The sequence below is a fragment of the Cephus cinctus genome, unplaced genomic scaffold, assembly GCF_000341935.2.
Source record: "Cephus cinctus unplaced genomic scaffold, Ccin1 Ccin1_scaffold0099, whole genome shotgun sequence".
Classification (NCBI taxonomy): Eukaryota; Metazoa; Arthropoda; class Insecta; order Hymenoptera; family Cephidae; genus Cephus; species Cephus cinctus.
Genome location: NW_014332836.1, coordinates 10,791 through 17,994, shown reverse-complemented (window position 1 = coordinate 17,994; position 7,204 = coordinate 10,791). Strand labels below are relative to the sequence as shown.

The following is a 7,204-nucleotide window of genomic DNA, read 5'->3' as shown; positions in this document are numbered from 1 at the left end:
TTTGAGTTTGATGACTGGCATAATGAACGCGAATTTATGTCAAGGAATGCACGACCCCGCCAAGTAGTATTCGATAAGGAATCACCTAAAGTTTCATTAATTATTAAATGACCATTAAATCATAATCAACTACGGGACGCAGTAGTAATGTAAAATAGTAGTGAAAACGTTATAAGAAATTTTGAAAATACAATTAAAATGATGGGCCAGTGCTAGATCATATAATAGGCAAACATGTAGTGACTTATGTACTTGGCCTCAATAATGTGATATCAATACTTTTTATTAGAGGAGTACACAGCACTTCTGTACTTGGCGTAGTTTTTTACATGTAAGTGTTTTTTGGGGGATACATTTCTTTGGATATCGCAAGCTATACGAATACTTTTTGCACTCACTATATATCGTCGGCGAGCGAGCGAAACGAGTGGGCGCGACTGAACAGAGCATTAAACGTTTGAAAAGGTTCTATCAGATAAAGGTATCTCACAATATCGTTAAATAACCGATGGAAGATCGCTCAGGAGGCAAAAATTCGCATTCGTGTCCAATTGGGTCTGTGCGCAACTGGGCATCACTCCTATTCTTTTGATCAAGAAATCAACCGACTTTTCTGTTCGATGTATTCTTAAGCGTCACCCTACAACTTTTCTCCCTTCTTTCTTTTCTATCTGCTTTTGCATCAAATCGTTCAGTCTACGCATCAGGAAACCGTCTCCCTAGCAGATAGGTGCGTGAGTCTCTATCGCATCATTTTGTATCCTATTGTTAATAATTTGTGTTGTTCCTACGAGAACGTATTTTATATTAGGCCATTCGTCTGGCAACCCGAAGAATAACCGTATATAATTCGTTCGGATAAAAGTCACAAATTGTACAAATTGTAATTAATTATCTTATTCATGTATGAGTTACGGACGTTTGGCCGGAAACCATTTACTGAAAGACATTTGATCGATGACTTTTAACCGAGACGATATTCGATTAAAAGAGCATTTGACAGAAAAGATATTTCATCGAAAGAGCATTTGAACGAAAAGATATTTGATCGAATAGATATTTACCCGAAAGGATGTTTCATCCAAATTAATTTTTTTGTTCATTTTTTTTCAAATGAAAATATTTAAATATCTTGCTTTCAGCTAAAGGGTATTGTCAAAATAACTAAAAGAAAATAATACAAAAGATGATAAAGAGTTAGTAATATGGGTGCAAATATGTATTCCACCCTATCCAAACTTAATCTAATCCATCACAGCAGTGTTCTGAACTGCGGTCCATTTATACTTAACTAAACACGCCGAAATCATTAATTATATGGGTGTTGGTAAATCCTAAAATTTAACAGTTTTTTTTGATAATATTTATATCAGGTACAAACCTAAAATGTAGACCGTTCCATCATTTGGAAATCGATCAAACTCCATCAGAATAATAAAGTAATACATAATTATTCGTTTGGTTGCCGGACGACTAAGTACTTTGTATAAAAGAAACAAATATTATCGTTTAGGGTATTGACAAAATATGTTCTGTATCATCTCGATCTGTTTTTTACTTTGTTAATTTAATTCCACAGTACTGATTATTATGTCATTTTTGTTTTCCTAAAATAAATCGGATCCGTCTGTTGGGTTCATTTACGATAGCTTTGAGTCTGATAAAATAATTCCAGTAGTTTGTGATGAACCACCCAGTGAACTTTGCAGTTATCGTTTTTCGTCTCCTGATTTACGACCCCACAGCATTGGAGCTGGCAAGGGTAAAATTTGGAAACAGTTTAGCGATATAACTTCTCTGTACATAGCGCCTAAGAACTTGGTATATTTTTTCTTTTTAATTACTTTTTACAGGTGCCATTTATTTGTAAACGATGTTAAAAAACCATCGTAGATTATAAAATTATGAAACAACGACCCATAACTATATAAAAGTTCTTCTACGTCCTATATTCCAATTTCCAACATATTTCTTCAAATTCTCAATAGTCAGACTTATATGACCGTAGTTAACAAACTCCAGGGTATCAATATCGAGCATTTAGCCATGCATTTAATTTGGTGAATATATGTTTTAAACAAATTTTGGTTAATAAATCGACATCAGGGGCGGGAGACCGGACACCTGATCATGATCGGATCGAAAGTGCCGCTACATGTCAGAGCAGGACTGAATAGAGCGGCATGATCCCGGCTATATTAGCAGTTAGGGAAAGCCTCATGCGACTCGAATCTACAGTGAACCAAATTTCTACTCAGGTAGGAAACGGCTAATGACTTGTCGTCATGACAGCTCCGTAGGCTATCGCTGTCGATATTCATTTCTACCTTATATATTTTCAAAGAAATATTTTAACAATCCGATTCCACAGATAAAGGCATTTTATCGGAAGTCTTGCATTTTGGATAATAAATTTATTGACAGTGCTTTCTGTACGGACATTTTTAAGTGCAAAGTTTCTTTGCTTCCAACCTCGTCTATATGGCAGCTCACGCATAGAAAAAAGCCTGTTTCATTCCTCCCTTAATGGATTCAAGCGTAATATGTATATTAAACCTATTGAATAACATTATAAGTAATGGAAAAATCCCAAGGAAGTGAGCGCCGACAAAATAATTGTTATACAGAAAGGAAGAAAAACAAGATCCACATAATTATAAAGTAACGTAATAAATAAACTATTTTCTACTATCATTACACGTGCCCCACTTGCATTAACCGAAAACAATAACAAAGTTCCGTAAAAACCGGCGGGTTTCAAAGAAAAGAATAGGCTAAAGAAATCACTAGTTTACATTATCAGCTCTAGTATGTAAAACTATAGCACATAAGTTTTCAAAATCTTCATTGACTTTCATACAGCACTTGATTCGATGAAACAAGAACTTCTTTGGGAAAAACTAGACAACATAGAGGTGAGCTGACAAGCAATGCTACAGTTCGAAATCTATAATGGTACACACAACTAATAACCAAGAGGAATAATGTTTATTTGGAGAAAGTATATATTACTGAGGGGATCCTACAAGGGGTCTGCTAATTTTATTCCTTTTTTTTTCTCCAGCATAATTGAGCACTAGAGGACGACAGTTAACCCTTAATTCTAAAAAAAAAAAAAAATAAAAAAAAACCTTAATTCTGAAATTACTATGGTTCTGTTCGCCGACGACACTGGTCTATTAGCCAATGCGTGACGAGATGCAAAAAGGAAACTTGCGATATCCCGATGGTATTGCAATATAAACGAAGCAACAGTCTACGAAAATAAGATACAAATAACTTAATTTAATAAATCAGGAATCTAAAAATTTGAGTTCCTGTATTAGGGTAACAATACGTTGAAATATGCAAACTCATACACGTATCTAGAAGTTCCATTCTCATGCCCCGGAAATTTTTTTACCAAAAATCACTTCATCGCGAAAGAGAATACGACTAGCGGAGTGATTCGAAAGATTCTTACCACGAGTAAAAGCAATTCATGGGAAACGAAAGAGGCGCTATAAAATCGATACTGGGAGCAACCGTACAGTATGGAACGGAGACAGAGACGCTAAAATTCCTCGACAAACTAGAAAGAGCACAATGCACACTAGTAAATCAAATATTCTTTTTGCCACGTACAGCTACGAATTGTCTAGTACGGCTAGAGTTGGGAAAAACGCAACTAAGCATGCTCTTTTTAAAAAAAAGAAAGTGGATTGGTGTCTACACTGCAAATCCAACTGTTCAGCGAAGTAAATTATTTCCTATCTTTGTTGGTTACTTCTTACATATTCACAAGTATGTTGTTTTAAAATGAGAATACGTGGAAATGCGGTGACAAAGAATGTTAAAAAAAAAATTTCTTAATTTTTTTTAAATTTTTGCCACTCTGAACGTTTCTAGTAGATAAAGCTTGTAAATTCGTTTAATTATAGAACTGGAATCTTCAGAGATCTTGAAGAATGGAGTACATGTGGACAAACTCCATGAGTTATGACGTTTTATTACATTTTAATCTATGGGTTCTGAAACTTTATTCATTGATGTCATTTCATTCTTCATATAAGAAAACTCCGTTCTTCGCAATTATGCTAAAATTTTCTAAATACAATAGCTGAAGAGGGCCCCAATGCAGGGTTGCAATGTTAAAACTAACATTCGTTATTTTTAACTGCTTGCACTACATGGTGAACATCCTTCATTGCCATATTAATATTGAACTAGCCGACATTTCACTAGATTTTAATACGTGAGCATAATGTAAGAATTACAAGTACATCCGTATGAGTGCATAAAAAGTGTCTACCGTATAAAAGATAGCAAATAACATACTTGGCTACACACTTGGATTTGTAGTATAACTGTACTGGATATAAAAGAAAACAGAATGCCAAAAAGATACCTAAATAAACGAAATTTTGAAACTTATAAAAATGTGTTTATAAATACACGTAAAACAATTGAAGCATAATTTATTGTTACGGTAAAAAACACAATATGAATTTTCATTGTCTTCAATTGTGCATTTCTTTTCTTCCGTATTTCAATTACACGTAAACAGATAACAAAAAAACAACGACAAACTCCGAGGTAAGGTGGGCGCTTCCGACTACAGAAGAATTGACATGATCCGTGCGTTGAAAAGTAACTAAATAGGTTGCGCGCGTAATAAGCTTTTTCTGCCATTATGTTAGAGATGATGCCCTATTAAAAAAAAAAAACTATTTTAAAAAAATATGTCCTGTAAAGTTATCGCACGCTTTTCGGTTGTACCACCATTTTTCGAACACTCTGTATATACAATTGTTAACAGTTGAGCTCCAAAAAAATATAGACTCAGAAAATAAGCTATATAGAATCTAACTCCAATATGTTTAAATGTTGATTGGTATTAATTATATTTAGTGATGTAGGTTTTGACCATTCGCAGTCAGATTAAATCAAACTCAATGGACGTTACGAAAGGTCATGTGTATGATATGTATATTCATTTGCAAGTCAATTAATGTAAAACATTATTGTTTGAATATAAGTACCTTGCAAATAAAGGCGCTAATTTCGTATAATCTTTAAAAATCCATAATTGGCGTAGAGATATAATAAGATCAAATGGATTTCTGTGAATTTAGATCGCAGTTATACGAGTCGTCTAATCCAAATAAATAAATGGACACAATTACTCCATAAGGGATCTTCGCTACCTAATCTCTTCTTAGCGTGAATTAGTGTTCCAATCCAATCCCTACTTTTAAAGATATGTGAAATGCTTTGAAATATGATGATCGATTTAAAATAATAAGTTACAAGCAATAGCAGTTAGTATTGTGAGCACCAATTTTCTTTAATTAACATGTAGTACAATTGATTAACTAGCATTGCTACAAATTATCTCTTTGAACCGCATTAATCAGATAAGATCGATTGATAATAATAGAATAATTATGCAATCGTTATTCATTGACCAGAGTTAAGATATTAATGTATTATACACGAACCATTTTCTATACGCTAAACTTTCAAAATTAAGGTCAAGTGGATGTAAGATTATAGTATAGATATAATTATATAATTGTATAATAGTTTTTTTTTTTAATATTTTGGAATTTGAATTGATACATGCTCTTGTCAAAAGTGGTAAAGTGCAATAATATCAGCCTCCACTCACTGATTATATGAATAATCAAAATGGTAAACTTGAATTAATGTTTTCACGTAACTCTTCGACAAATCAAATATCATATTTACATAATTAGACTTTACGCGGAATTTACGTTTGACTAACATCGCAGATTTCTATTACGATTTCACTAAAGTTAATGATCGGAAATTTTTTTTTAATATCCGCTTTCACGTCGTCAATTTCTATCCGAATTCTATCTCATGGACACTTTATTTCCTCCTCGACTCCCGCTAGTCACCCATCGTTCATCTCCCGTCTTGTCTTCCCACATTCTTAGAATAATACCTACAGTTCACTTATCTTTCATTAAAATCATTAAGCGAAATATTTGTAAACTCAGTTTATAATTACTTAAACCTTCTAAATAGCGGTTCAATAAAATTGCATCTTATATGTTGTTAATTAACGTCATATTAATAGCCGTGAATATTGGTCATATTAACAAATTCTTACAGAATTAATTGGATATAATGTGTAGTAAAAGAAATAATTTGAACATACAACAGAATTTTGATAGTAAAAATTTGTTCATGTAAAATCATATATTATCAATAATGCTAATACGTTCAGTGTACATTGTCCAAGATAAAATTAAAAAATAATAATAAATCCACGAAGTACTTACGATATGCGATCAAGAGTTCCAAAAAGTAATGTTGAAGCTTGTCACAGTCAGATCGAAGGATACACTGTTGTTTTATAAATTGCGTTTTACATTAATAAGAATACAGATGAGTTCCACGGGTGAGATGAAGTATAACTTGAATCGGAGAAAACTTGTTACCCGTGTTATAATCTAGTAGTGCTTCATTTTAAACTTGACCATAATCGCGTAAAATCCAATGCAGAACGAATCTCAGGTGAAACTTAGTAACGAACTCATTACATACAACGAAATTGGGTTCTGGAAAGATCAATTGGCTCCGCCAACGTGTATAGTATGGGACCGAATTTGTTGCTTTTCGACAAGTTCATCGATATTTCTACACAGTGATATCACTTTGCTGAATGGTGCTTTTCATCATGGCGAAAATTCTGTCAATATAATTATGATACGTCGTATTACTTTGGATTCTCTTAGGGTTTAGTAATTCACTAACAGGATGATTCGATGAGAGGCAGAGGATGGTTTTTGCCAAGCCACACGTGGACCGGCCGTGCGTACAATGTGCGTAGGTGTTAGAGTACTACTGAATTTCACTGGGAGCTCCGACGTCGTCTTCTTCTTCCTCTTTGGTTTGGTTTGGCTCTGGCGTGACTAGTGGCGCATTAGTCCGTGCCACACGGCGATGGTCGATCAGGTTTCTACTGCTGGTAAAGTAGTTTTTTTGGGATGTCAGCACAGTGCACGACTTGTGCCGGTGGAGTTCTCTTGCGGTAGACTGGCGTACCCGTACAAGCAGAAATTTATAATTTAGAGGCGTGCAAAGCCACTGTATTGCAATTAAAAAACTATTAAAACGTATAAATTGAAGGCTCAATTTTTATCTTGCTTACTAGCACTGAAAAATCGTTGCAGGGCATTGTCAGCCTACTGCG

At 34.1% G+C, this 7,204-nt stretch overlaps 1 protein-coding gene across 9 annotated transcripts in view; it reads right to left on the bottom strand.

Moving 5' to 3' along the window:
* Window positions 1–6,903, bottom strand: part of LOC107274502 — a 75,005-nt gene extending 68,102 nt beyond the window's left edge. For all 9 annotated transcript variants that reach the window (XM_025091876.1, XM_025091875.1, XM_025091874.1 and 6 more), the window contains exon 1: window positions 6,291–6,903. The gene's annotated coding sequence lies outside the window, so the exon portion shown is untranslated. The remainder of the gene's footprint in view (window positions 1–6,290) is intronic.
* Window positions 6,904–7,204: the final 301 nt, after the last annotated feature.